Source organism: Crinia signifera, chromosome 12 (assembly GCF_055691185.1).
Source record: "Crinia signifera chromosome 12, ASM5569118v1, whole genome shotgun sequence".
Taxonomy (NCBI): Eukaryota; Metazoa; Chordata; class Amphibia; order Anura; family Myobatrachidae; genus Crinia; species Crinia signifera.
In genome coordinates, this window is record NC_139228.1 from 76,909,871 (window position 1) to 76,924,336 (window position 14,466).

Here is a 14,466-nt window from a genome sequence, read left to right on the forward strand (position 1 = left end):
GGGCAGGTGTTTATTGGGCGGCGCTGTCCTGTTCGCGAGGCTGCGAGTATATGCAGTCTAGTGAACAGGTCTGAATCCGGTCCACCGTATTATTTTATATTAATACATGATGCAGACCGTCAGGGATTCAGATAATACGTCTTATAGACCAGCCATAAAGGGTGCGCTGCTAACAAATTCCTAGGGAGGTAGAAGTAATATTTCAGCATAACATCTGCTTGGAAGTGAAGGACGATAGGACACTAACTAGGATACAGGAGGATTTCATTTAACCTGTTGCATTAAAAAGTCAATGTTTGCTTTATTTGGTACTTGTGTATTATCACGGCGCCCCATTTGCGTAGAGCGCTATTCACGGTAGTGAAATCGCATCGCATTGTCTGCCATATTGTATGGCATGAGATGTGATTCGATTTTCCTATCTAATGTATTCACTGCTCTGTGTCAGTGAATCCATTAAAAAGATAGGATGCGATAAAAAAATCGCATCACAACGCCATTATTGTATGGCATGCGATGCAATGAGATATCGGTTCAGATGGAACCTAGAATAATGGTAAAATGACATAATGTTATTTATTTTGAAATAACTCTTCCAAACACTTTCTGATCCTCTCACCCTATTACATTTGGGCCAACACTTTCAAAAACAACAGATTGTGAAGCCAATAGTAACATTCATTGTGACACAAAAGAACACACATACAAAAATAATGGTTTACATCAATTTGCAAACAACAAAAAGGAAGTAGTGATCTACATAAAGCAACTTTACCACCCATGAAAATATTTCTTAAATGTTGCCAATCCCACATGCAGCTGGTTTTCTGAGCTCAGCTAATTCTGTAATACAATACATGCTAATTCAATTTGCTAAATAACATTAAATGGTCTAGGGGGCGTGGAAGGCACATTCGCCAACCGTTTACACTGTATAGCTAAACATATTATGGCATTTTTCCCCAGGGAGATTTAAAAAAAAAAAAAAAAAGGCGGAAAATCATTACGTTGGGACACACATACTGTGTGTATATATATATTTGTAGGCAACAATTTATCTCACCCAGGGTGAGATAAATTGTTGCCTACACTGGTTACAAAGTTGCTGTGAGTCCCCAACAGACTGTCTTTGCATGTTCTGCTTACATGCTAAAGGGGTCACTCACATACAAAGCTTCCCAGCTACTAACCCTCTGGCTTGAGCACTAACCCCCTAAAAGCTATTAACTCTTCACCATTCATGCAGAGCCACTTCTTTGCAAACGTGATTGACGATTCAACTGGGCCTATGATGCTATATCTAGTTTAATTTTAGTGATATATGTTGCACTGTTTTTTTTTTTATATATATATTGATTGTAATTTTATTGCTTCCTATTTGGTATATTAAATATACATACTAATTTAAAGGTGTGTCCAGTATACGTTTTGTTCATTGGTATCTCCCAGAGCATTATAGACACCGTTTAGCGCAAAGCGTTAATTTCTTCATGTTTCTTTCTATTTTGAGTTTAGTCAAACTCATCTAACACGTGCTACAATTGGTGTTTTTGTCGGTACTTGTTTCCTAGCACAGCCACCACGATTTCTATCGTGGTGGTCGTGTCGGAAAAAATCACGTCGGTCGCGTCGGGTGCATACCAAAACGCACACGACGTGACCGACGCGATGTACCCGATTTCTCCATAGGCTTTAATGTTAAAATAATTTAACATTGAAGCCTATGGAGAAATCGGGTCCATCGCGTCCATGGTGTGCCGACGCGATGGACCCGATTTCTCCATAGGCTTCAATGTTAAATTATTTTAACATTGAAACTAAGTACATTTAACATAAAAAAAAAAGGTAAATGGCCCAATATGGGCCATTTCTCATTGGCTATGGCCCCGGCATGTGTGTAAAAAATAATGGCCCCCCATTGTGGCCGCCACCCCCACGATTGACGCGAACCTGAAGCGTGGTGAGCGCAGCGAGCCCGCGAGGGGCGGCGGTGCGCGTCCTCCGACCTTTTCATTCCCCTACTATCCACGTCGGCGTGGAGTTGAGAATATATAGTGTGGCGAGCCCCGCGAGGGGACGCGGATACCTGTCAAGCCCCTCGTGGGCTTGACAGGTATCCGCGTCCCCTCGCGGGGCTCGCTACGCTAGCCACACTTTATATTCTCAACTCCACGCCGACGTGGATAGTAGGGGAATGAAAAGGTCGGAGGACGCGCACCGCCGCCACTCTTCGGGTTCACGTCAATCGTGGGGGTGGCGGTCACAATGGGGGGCCATTATTTTTTACACACATATGCCGGGGCCATAGCCAATGAGAAATGGCCCATATTGGGCCATTTCCCATTTTTTCCTATGTTAAATGCACTCATTTTCAATGTTAAAATATTTTAACATTGAAGCCTATGGAGAAATCGGGGGCATCGCGTCGGACACGCATAGGCTTCAATGTTAAAATATTTTAACATTGAAGCCTATGGGGAAATCGCGGGCATCGTGTGCCTTAAAGTTAAGGCACACGATGCCCGCGATTGTGGCCGTGCTAGGAAACAAGTACCTTTTTGTCAAATCCACTCTAACTTGAATTTATCTATAATCACATTACCATTAGCGCCGGAATCTGTTGGTTTGTGTTTGGCAGCTAGCCATTCACTCCCCACAGACCCTCCCCCTTTTTTTTTTTTTTTTTTGGCAGTATCTAAGTGGTACGGCACCGGACGTGTACCTGCACTGACTGGACCCAACCGTACCACTCAAGCTCCGTGATGTTAGATACTGCCTAGCATTGTATGCTGAATTGGAAACCAACCAATTAGGCACAGTGTGTCGGTTGGACTAAGAGTGGCGCAACCAGCTAAGAGTGTCCATTTCTATTAAAGTGTCATTCTCCACAAACACATGTTACTAAGCACCTTCCTTCATCAATGATTATTTCATTAACTCAATAAACGGCTATGTCCGTCAGCTAAAAGCTAAAAAGTATTATTGGGGAGGAGAATACAGTGGGGGGACCCGCTGCGTGAGGATTCAATATCCTTTTTAATAAACACTGTCTGTGTCTTTATGTGTATTGTATTTTATGTCAATACTAGGTGATTCATCGCGCCCTACGGGCGCTCTTCACACCGTCGTAAGGGGCTGCGCCCCCTTAATTTGTGAACGTTTGTATATGAGAAATATGGTTAGAATTGTATGAAAGATGCCCTGTATTGCAACTTAGGTGTCCGCGAATCGCGGGAGGGGGGGTCGCGGAGGGTGCCGCGAATTGCAGGAGGGGGGGTCGCGAGGGGTGCCGCGAATTGCAGGAGGGGGGGTTATGGGGGGGTGGATGCTGCGAATCGCGGGAGGGGAGGGATTGCAGAGAATCGCGGGAGGGGGGTCGCGGGGTGGGTTGCCGCAAATCGCGGGAGGGGGGTTACGGGGGCGGGGGTTGCGGCGAATCATGGTAGGGGGGGTCGCGGGGGGTGTGCCGTGAATCACAGGAGGGGGGGTCTCGGGGTGGGGTGCCGAGAATCGCGGGGGGGGGGTGTGTGTGTGCCGTGAATCGCGGGAGTGGGGGTTGCGGGGGGGTGTGACGCGAATCGCCACAAGAAAAAATCAACACAAAAAGGTCAACACATGTAAATGTTGACGTAAGTGTGGCACTTCATTGGTGTCCATGTCGACACATGACAATGAATATGAAAACATTCAAAAAATGAAATAAAAAACTTCAAAACTCATGTCAACCTTTTTCATTGTCGACCATAGCCATGTCAGTGTTTTCCATGTGCAATTTAATTCTGGAGCTACCGCGAATCGCGGGGGGGGTGCCGCGGGGGTGGGTGCCGCGAATCGCGGGAGGGGGGGTTACGGGGCGGGGGTTGCGGCGAATCACGGGAGGGGGGGTCACGGGGGTGTGCCGTGAATCACGGGAGGGGGGGTCACGGGGTGGGGTGCCGAGAATCGCGGGGGAGGTGTGTGTGTGTGTGCCGTGAATCGCGGGAGTGGGGGTTGTGGGGGGGGGGTGGGGGGGGTGTGACGCGAATCGCCACAAGAAAAAATCAACACAGAAAGGTCAACACATGTAAATGTTGACATAAGTGTGCCACTTCATTGGTGTCCATGTTGACACATGACAATGAATATGAAAACATTCAAAAAATGAAATAAATCTTCAAAAACTCATGTCAACCTTTTTCATTGTCGACCATAGCCGTGCCAGTGTTTTGCATGTGCCATTTAATCCTGGGGCTGCCGCGAATCGCGGGGGGTGCCGCGATTTGCGGGAGGGGGGGGTTGCGGGGGGTGGGTGCCGCGAATTGCGGGAGAGCGGGGTTCATGGGGGTTCCGGTGGGGGGTTGCCGCGAATTGCGGGAGGGGGGGGGGTCGCAGGGGGGTGCCGCGAATCGCCGGAGGGGGGGTTGCGGGGGGTGTGACGGGAATCGCCACAAGAAAAAATCAACACAGAAAGGTCAACACATGTAAATGTTGACATAAGTGTGGCACTTCATTGGTGTCCATGTCGACACATGAGAATGAATATGAAAATATTCAAAAAATGACAAAAAAACTTCAAAAACTCATGTCAACCTTTTTCATTGTCGACCATAGCCATGTCAGTGTTTTCCATGTGCAATTTAATTCTGGAGCTGCCGCGAATCACGGGGGGGTGCCGCGAATTGCGGGAGGGGGGGTCGCGGGGGTGGGTGCCGCGAATCGCGGGAGGGCGGGGTTCACAGGGGTTCCGGTGGGGGGTTGCCGCGAATTGTGGGGGGTCACGGGGGGTGCCGCGAATCGCGGGAGGGGGGGTTGCGGGGGGGTGTGACGCGAATCGCCACAAGAAAAAATCAACACAGAAAGGTCAACACATGTAAATGTTGACATAAGTGTGCCACTTCATTGGTGTCCATGTCGACACATGACAATGAATATGAAAAAATTTAAAAAATTAAAAATAAATCTTCAAAAACTCATGTCAACCTTTTTCATTGTCGACCATAGCCATGTCAGTGTTTTGCATGTGCCATTTAATCCTGGGGCTGCTGCGAATTGCGGGGGGGGGGGGGGGTGCCGCGAATCGCGGGAGGGGGGTCGCAGGGGGGGTGCCGCCAATCGTGCAAGGGGGGGTCGCGGGGGGGGGGGTCTTTTTGCCGCGAATCGCGGGAGGGAGGTCCCGGGGGGGGGGGGTGTTTTTTCCGCGAATCGGGGGGGGGGGGGTCACGGGGGAGGGTTTGCCGCGATTCGCGGGAGGGGGGGGTCGCGGGGTGGTGGTTATGCCGCGAATTGCGGGAGGGGTCGTGGGGGGGTTCTTTTTGCAGCGAATCGCGGTAGGGGGGGTCGCGGGGGAGCGGGTGTTTTTGCCGCGAATCGCGCGAGGGGGGGGGGGGGCGCTCACCTGGTGGCTGTGGAGTAGCAGTGCTGGGCAACATGGGAAGGCAGTGGGTGTCTGGCACTGTCTGTGGGCTCACTGGGCTGGTTCTCTGTCACATACCTCCCAACATGACCCTCTCCAGGAGGGACACAATGCTCTGTTTCTAGACTTCCCCTTAATGTATGATTGCCATCACCTGTTTTAAACAGGTTAATTTCTCAGAAAGGTGTTCAGCACAGATGAAGGCAATCACACATTAAGAGGAAAGTCCAGGAACAGAGCGTTATAGACACAGACACCCACTTTGAGTGACAGATGTAGCCAAATATATAGGAGACTAGGTGATTCATCGCGCCCTACGGGCGCTCTTCACACCGTCGTAAGGGGCTGCGCCCCCTTAATTTGTGAACGTTTGTATATGAGAAATATGGTTAGAATTGTATGAAAGATGCCCTGTATTGCAACTTAGGTGTCCGCGAATCGCGGGAGGGGGGGTCGCGGAGGGTGCCGCGAATTGCAGGAGGGGGGGTCGCGAGGGGTGCCGCGAATTGCAGGAGGGGGGGTTATGGGGGGGTGGATGCTGCGAATCGCGGGAGGGGAGGGATTGCAGAGAATCGCGGGAGGGGGGTCGCGGGGTGGGTTGCCGCAAATCGCGGGAGGGGGGTTACGGGGGCGGGGGTTGCGGCGAATCATGGTAGGGGGGGTCGCGGGGGGTGTGCCGTGAATCACAGGAGGGGGGGTCTCGGGGTGGGGTGCCGAGAATCGCGGGGGGGGGTGTGTGTGTGCCGTGAATCGCGGGAGTGGGGGTTGCGGGGGGGTGTGACGCGAATCGCCACAAGAAAAAATCAACACAAAAAGGTCAACACATGTAAATGTTGACGTAAGTGTGGCACTTCATTGGTGTCCATGTCGACACATGACAATGAATATGAAAACATTCAAAAAATGAAATAAAAAACTTCAAAACTCATGTCAACCTTTTTCATTGTCGACCATAGCCATGTCAGTGTTTTCCATGTGCAATTTAATTCTGGAGCTACCGCGAATCGCGGGGGGGGTGCCGCGGGGGTGGGTGCCGCGAATCGCGGGAGGGGGGGTTACGGGGCGGGGGTTGCGGCGAATCACGGGAGGGGGGGTCACGGGGGTGTGCCGCGAATCACGGGAGGGGGGGTCACGGGGTGGGGTGCCGAGAATCGCGGGGGAGGTGTGTGTGTGTGTGCCGTGAATCGCGGGAGTGGGGGTTGTGGGGGGGGGTGGGGGGGGTGTGACGCGAATCGCCACAAGAAAAAATCAACACAGAAAGGTCAACACATGTAAATGTTGACATAAGTGTGCCACTTCATTGGTGTCCATGTTGACACATGACAATGAATATGAAAACATTCAAAAAATGAAATAAATCTTCAAAAACTCATGTTAACCTTTTTCATTGTCGACCATAGCCGTGCCAGTGTTTTGCATGTGCCATTTAATCCTGGGGCTGCCGCGAATCGCGGGGGGTGCCGCGATTTGCGGGAGGGGGGGTTGCGGGGGGTGGGTGCCGCGAATTGCGGGAGAGCGGGGTTCATGGGGGTTCCGGTGGGGGGTTGCCGCGAATTGCGGGAGGGGGGGGGGGTCGCAGGGGGGTGCCGCGAATCGCCGGAGGGGGGGTTGCGGGGGGTGTGACGCGAATCGCCACAAGAAAAAAATCAACACAGAAAGGTCAACACATGTAAATGTTGACATAAGTGTGGCACTTCATTGGTGTCCATGTCGACACATGAGAATGAATATGAAAATATTCAAAAAATGACAAAAAAACTTCAAAAACTCATGTCAACCTTTTTCATTGTCGACCATAGCCATGTCAGTGTTTTCCATGTGCAATTTAATTCTGGAGCTGCCGCGAATCACGGGGGGGTGCCGCGAATTGCGGGAGGGGGGGGGCTTTTGCAAACCAACCTGAATCGCCCCCTTGGTTTGGTGTCAATAACACGTGAGCATGTGGGCACCAAATGACTGCGCTTCACTCGCCATGCTTCGGGCCGGATGCCTCGCATCGTAGTGTTCCCGCTAGGCTGATTTAGCAGGGCGCTGCGCCCTGCCCGTTTTTTAAAGGGCAAAATGCACCCTGCCCCTCTAGCAGCGCCCCGCTAAAACAGCCTGGTGCCTGCCCGACTCCTTAAACGGGGAAGCCCAGCGCCGCCTTAGACGGCGATGCCCGGAGCTTCCCCGGCATCAAGGCACCTTCCCCCTGTGGTGACAGCATCTTCGGCGCGGCCGGGCCCGCTCCCTTTCGTGACGCCGGCGGCCCGCCCACTTTCGTGACGCCGGCGGCCCGGCACGCCCACTATCGTGACGCCGGCGGTCGGGACCGCCCACTTTCGTGATGCCGGCGGTCTGGGACCGCCCACTTTCGTGACGACGGCGGTCCGGGACCGCCCACAAGTGTGCCGTCGGCCGCCCCGGACCGCCCCCCGGCGCCCTGCCCGGCACAATTTCTAGAGTGAACACTAGCATCGGTGCTGTGCTAAGCACACTATACCGTTCCCAACTGGGGTCCAGGTGTATAGTAAAGTATGAAAAAGTAAGCAAAAAAAAAAGACAAAAACCGCCAAAAATACTCATGTAGACCTTTTCTTGTCAACCTTTTCCATATACAGCCATGGCCAAAAGTTTTGAGACTAACACAAGTATTGGTTTTCAAAGTTTGCTGCTATTGGGATACTGAAGTAAAAGCATTTCAGAAGTGTGAAAGGCTTTTACGGACTTCATTAAAGCCGCATACACACGGGGCAATTGTGTGCTTAATTCAGTGGGGCCCTTGCAGTCCCTCCCTTTGCCGGTCAATTACAAGCATTCACGGCTCTTTTGGGAGGGGGCATGACTAAAATGATGCAAATCACGTCATTTAGTACTACCCCCTCACCCAAGAGCCACGAATCACAGCGTTTACAGAGATGGGGGCAGGGCTTATCCAGATGAGGTGGAAAGTTTAGTCAATTGGAGCAAAGAAAATCATCTACGGCTAAATTTGTCTAAAACTAAAATAATTATTATTGCTTTTTGGCGACATGGGAGATTAGAATTGGTGACCCTATTTATTGAGGATTTGAAAGTAGAGAGAGTGACAGAGTTTAAGTTATTAGGGGTCATCGTGATTTAACTTGGTCCTCTGATATCATAGTGATGGCTTTAAGGAAAACTTAGAGAGGCGAAAGTCTTTCAAGAGAATTTGATATATAAATGTGTCATTAAAAGCATCCAGTCATACTGCATTGTGGTTTGGTTCGGGAATAGTACCAAGAGCGATATCAAGAGATTGGAGCGTGTGATACATACTGCTGCGGCTATCATTGGTTCCGAATTGTCTTCGATTGGAAAAGAAATAGCATTGTTCAGGATTGTCATCATCCTTTTTATCATATCTTTTCCTTCTTACCATCCAAAAGCCGGCTCAGGTGTATCAGGTCAAGTACATCTCGTATGAAGAATAGCGTTTTCCCAGCGACAATTGTCCATTTTTATCAAAATTGTTAAATCGCATTTCTTGTGACCTAGACTGCCATTTCGTTGTTTTAAAATTACAACAAAATATTATCTTAAGGTAGGCAAGTATGCCCTAATTTTATACACAGGGTAAATATTTGCAGTGTCGACTCTTCTTTTTCAAAACCTCTACAATTCGCCTTGGCATGCTGCCACATACCCACTGACGGGTGCCACATACCCACTGACGGATGCCACAATGGCTGCCACATACCCACTGACGGCTGCAAAATAATGACGGACGGTTGCCACATAACGACGGATGGCTGCGAGATAACGACGGACGGCTGCCACATAACGACTGACGGCTGCCACATAACGACTGATGGCTGCGAGATAACGACTGACGGCTGCGAGATAACGATGGACAGCTGCGAGATAACGCCTGCCACATAACGCCTGACGGCTGCCACATACCCCCTGACGCCTGCCACATAACGCCTGACGGCTGCCACATAACGCCTGACGGCTGCCAAATAACGCCTGACGGCTGCCACATAACGCCTGACGGCTGCCACATAACGACTGACGGCTGCCACATAACGACTGACGGCTGCGAGATAACGACGGACAGCTGCGAGATAACGACTGACGGCTGCGAGATAACGACGGACAGCTGCGAGATAACGATGGACAGCTGCGAGATAACGATGGACAGCTGCGAGATAACGCCTGCCACATAACGCCTGACGGCTTCCACATACCCCATGACGGCTGCCACATACCCCATGACGGCTGCCACATACCCCATGACGGCTGCCACATACCCCATGACGGCTGCCACATACCCCATGACGGCTGCCACATACCCCATGACGGCTGCCACATACCCAATGACGGCTGCCACATACCCCATGACGGCTGCCACATACCCCATGACGGCTGCCACATACCCCATGACGGCTGCCACATACCCCATGACGGCTGCCACATACCCCATGACGGCTGCCACATACCCCATGACGGCTGCCACATACCCCATGACGGCTGCCACATACCCCATGACGGCTGCCACATACCCCATGACGGCTGCCACATACCCCATGACGGCTGCCACATACCCCATGACGGCTGCCACATACCCCATGACGGCTGCCACATACCCCATGACGGCTGCCACATACCCCATGACGGCTGCCACATACCCAATGACGGCTGCCACATACCCCATGACGGCTGCCACATACCCCATGACGGCTGCCACATAACGACTGACGGCTGCGAGATAACGACTGACGGCTGCGAGATAACGACTGACGGCTGCCACATAACGGCTGACGGCTGCCACATAACGGCTGACGGCTGCCACATAACAGCTGCCACATAACGACTGACTGCTGCCACATACCCAATGACGGCTGCCCCATACCGGCTGATGACCACCTATCCTTGCCTAATCAATGCTTAGAGTTTGTCAGAATATATGGGTTTTGTTTGTCCATCCGCCTCTTAAAGATTGACCAAGTTCTCAAATGGGATTAAGGTCTCGGGAGTTTTCTGGCCATGAACCCAAATTTTGATGTTTCGTTCCCTGTGCCACTTTATCATCACATCGCCTTATGGCAAGGTGCTCCATCATGCAGGAAATGGCATTGTTCATCACCAAACTGTTTGGAGAACTTGCACTTGATGTTTTGGTACAATTCTTTATTCATGGCTGTGTTCTTGGGCAAAATTATGAGTGAGCCCACTCCCGTGGCTGGGAAGCAACCACGCACATGAATGGTCTCAGGAAGCTTTACTGTTGGCACAAGGACGGATGCTACCACCTTTCCTTCTCCAGACCAGCGGTTTTTCCATATGCACCAAACAATCTGGAAGGGGATTAATCAGAGAAAATGACTTTATCCCAGTCCTCAGCAGTCCAATCCCAGAATAGCAGTCCGTCCCTGATGTTGTTTCTTTGCTGCCCTTCTTATTTAAAAAAAAAATTATTGTTCATACTGTTGATAAAAATTGCATTTGTTGAGGAACAACACGTCTGAGAAGAACAACAAAATATATTTTTCAGGTTTACTTGAGTACAGATGGTCCAGGGTTTGATTGAGCTTTAAATACAGAAGATAAGCCTTTGGTTACGGATTTAAACCCACCAAAACGTAATCTGTCCTTGGCCATGTGTGTCATATTTGGGAGGGGGGAAAAGCATAGTGTTTACATTAGGGATGCCCAATCAATCAAAGGTAACTGTACGTCTTGCTCTGGGAGTACAGGAATCACAACCTAGCTATGATTCTCCCTAACAAACACTGAGCATTATCTGTAGTAAAGTCAGACTGCGTAGTGACCCCAGACTGCATAGTGACCTCAGACTGCATAGTGACCTCAGACTGCGTAGTGACCTCAGACTGCGTAGTGACCTCAGACTGCGTAGTGACCTCAGAATGGACCAGTATAAGGTCCATTGTGTTTTTAAAGTTACTCCCCATTTCTTGTGATACATACCGTTGTGGCTGTGAATCATCGCCATATGCATAGAAATCTTAAATAATAAACTTCATGAATCTAAAAAAAAATTAAATCTTAAAAATCCCAACCTGGTCTCTGCACCGAGATACTGAATGTTTACGCCACACCCGAGAACAGCCCCTGATCTATAAATGCTCTTTTTTAGCTCGATATTGATGTGATTTTTGGACCTTAAAAAGTCAGGATTGTTTATTTATAGCCATAAGGCTTAAAAAAGAGGCTATAATTTCAATATAATATAACAGATTACATATTCAAACAGCCCACTTCCATTTGACAGGTTCCCAGCGGATACTTGTAGAGTTGCACAGCGGAAATTTGTTATTAAAAGTGTAATGTCTTCTATTTTTTAATACAGACCTAGAACAAAAAAAAATAAAAAAAACTTTGCAGCCAACTTTATTGCTACCAATACACAGGAACAACTCAGAGCTGCAGTTTCATTCTGGTAAAGAGCCCACAGAACAGGAGAATTCTAATAGAAGACAGATGTGAGCTCCCAACAACGCTGTATTTAGCGGTGTCATGTTTATATAGAGTTATAGCGTATCAGAGCCAAATGTGTAGAGTACATTGCAGAAGTAGTGTCATTCTGGGGCTAATACTGGCCATATAGTAAGGACCATCTTTCATCCAACTAGGTGGTTGGATGGAACCCCCATAAGACGCGGAACGTGCATGCGCAAGCTCAGCTGCGACGGGGCGTGGAGCTTGACTTCCGGACACGCACAGGCACAGCAGGCTCAGAGCAGCCATGAAACAGGACTCCTACCTCATACCTGGAGCCGCCACTGGAGAGGACAGCACCCGGCGGTGGGTGTGGCCTCAGCCTGCTGCCGCTGAGCTGGGAGACCCGTCCGCCGCTGCCACGATGTGCCCGTAGGGTGCAAGATCCGGCCACTACTGTGCGGAGACCGGCTCTACCGCTGCATGTTGTGCCTCTGGGATGGATGACCACGCCGCCGCTGACACGCTGTGTGAGGTGGAATTACCCAGTGTGGGGGGTGCGCTGAATGTGAAAGAGCAGGGGAGAGAGGGGGGGGGGGGGGGGGCTGTGTATCAAAGCAGTGTGAGTAGGAGAGGGGGGTGGGGATCTCCCGCAATTCTTACTCTTCAGTCTCTAACTATTCCTCTTCTCCTCTCTCCCACTATTCATTCTTCCTCACTATTCTTCCTCCTCTCCCACTATTTCTCCTCTCCTCCCACTGTTCCTCCTCTCCTCTCCCACTATTCCTTCTCTCACTATTCCTCCTCTCTCCCACTATTTATACTCTCCTCTCCCACTGTTCCTCCTCTCCTCTCTACCACTATTCCGCCTCCCCTCCTCTCTCCCACTATTCCTCCTCCCCTCCTCCTCTCTCCCACTATTCCTCCTCCCCTCCTCCTCTCTCCCACTATTCCTCCTCCCCTCCTCCTCTCTCCCACTATTCCTCCTCCCCACTATTCCTCCTCCCCTCCTCTCTCCCACTTGTTCCTCCTCCCCTCCTCTATCCCACTTGTTCCTCCTCCCCTCCTCTCTCCCACTTGTTCCTCCTCCCCTCCTCTCTCCCACTTGTTCCTCCTCCCCTCCTCTCTCCCACTTGTTCCTCCTCCCCTCCTCTCTCCCACTTGTTCCTCCTCCCCTCCTATCTTCCACTTGTTCCTCCTCCCCTCCTCTCTCCCACTTGTTCCTCCTCCCCTCCTCTCTCCCACTTGTTCCTCCTCTCCTCTTTCCCACTATTCCTCCTCTACTCTCACACACTGTTCCTCCTCTCTTCTGCTCTCCTCTTTCTCACTATTCCTCCTCTCTCCCACTATTTCTTCTCTCTCACTATTTCTACTCTCTCCCACTGTTCCTCCTCTCCTCTCCCACTGTTCCTCCTCTCCTCTCTCCCACTGTTCATCCTCCTCTCTCCCACTATTCCTCCTCCCCTCCTCTCTCCCCCACTATTCCTCCTCCCCCACTATTCCTCCTCCCCTCCTCTCTCCCCCACTATTCCTCATCCCCTCCTCTCTCCCCCACTATTCCTCCTCCCCTCCTCTCTCCCCCACTATTCCTTCTCCCCTCCCCCACTATTCCTCCTCCCCTCCCCCACTATTCCTCCTCCCCTCCCCCACTATTCCTCCTCCCCTCCTCTCTCCCACTTGTTCCTCCTCTCTTTCCAAATATTCCTCCTCTTTCCCGATATTCCTCCTCTCCTCTCGCACTGTTCCTCCTCTCTTCTGCTTTCCTCCTTCTCACTATTCCTCCTCTCTCCCACTATTCCACCGTTTCTCTCTCCCGATGTTCCTCCTCTCTCCCACTGTTCCTCCTCTCTCCCACTGTTCCTCCTCTCTCCCACTGTTCCTCCTCTCTCCCACTGTTCCTCCTCTCTCCCACTGTTCCTAATCAGCGGGTGCTACTGGTTGGTTAAACTGAAATAAACACTGCAATGACCAAAATACAGTATTTCTGTTATTCTGAAAAAGTTCTGCTTCCACCACTGCTCAGTGCTTACCAGGTGCTGTGGTGGGACAAGAGCGAGACCGCTAATGGGGAAGAAGCCAAACCCAGGGCCCTCCAACAAGCCCCCTTTCTCCGCCTCTGAACATACGGTATTGTTGTGAAGTGCCATTGTTTGTGCTCTCTTATCATACCCTCACTATCTGAATGCTGAGGTGGTGATTTAGGAGAGTGTGATATAGGCTCCCTCACTGTGCATAATAAGCGACACACATTTATTGCGGCTCTGATTCAGGACTAGAATTACTCATGCTTCGGTCAGTACTGATATCAAACTTCTAATAAATAGGAGGAGCTTTGGGAGCCCGTTCCACTCAAGGGAAAGATGATTGTCAAGGTGAACAGGAACAGAAAGTGTTTATTTCCTTTCAGCCAAATACAAGTCTTGTGTAAGGATATCCTACATAAACACGTACAGTAAATGTATAACTTTCCAACTTCCATTACCAATACCCCTCGTTTTTGGGAAAATGAAACAGAACCAGATTATGGTGCATATACTATCTGAATATGTTATACAGAAAGAAGACATAAGTAGAGGACTAAGTTTTTATCTTGGGCATACAGCCTCTATTTCCAGAAAACATAGTTACTTGGCCAGAGAAATAAATAACCCTTATCTGGATGAGCGGACAGC

The 14,466-nt window shown here is 50.3% G+C and overlaps 1 protein-coding gene across 1 annotated transcript in view; it reads right to left on the bottom strand.

Annotated features, from left to right (window-relative positions):
• RMDN3 (regulator of microtubule dynamics 3) overlaps positions 1 to 14,466 on the bottom strand; it is a 78,600-nt gene that overhangs the window by 41,885 nt on the left and 22,249 nt on the right. The gene's annotated exons all lie outside the window — the stretch shown is intronic.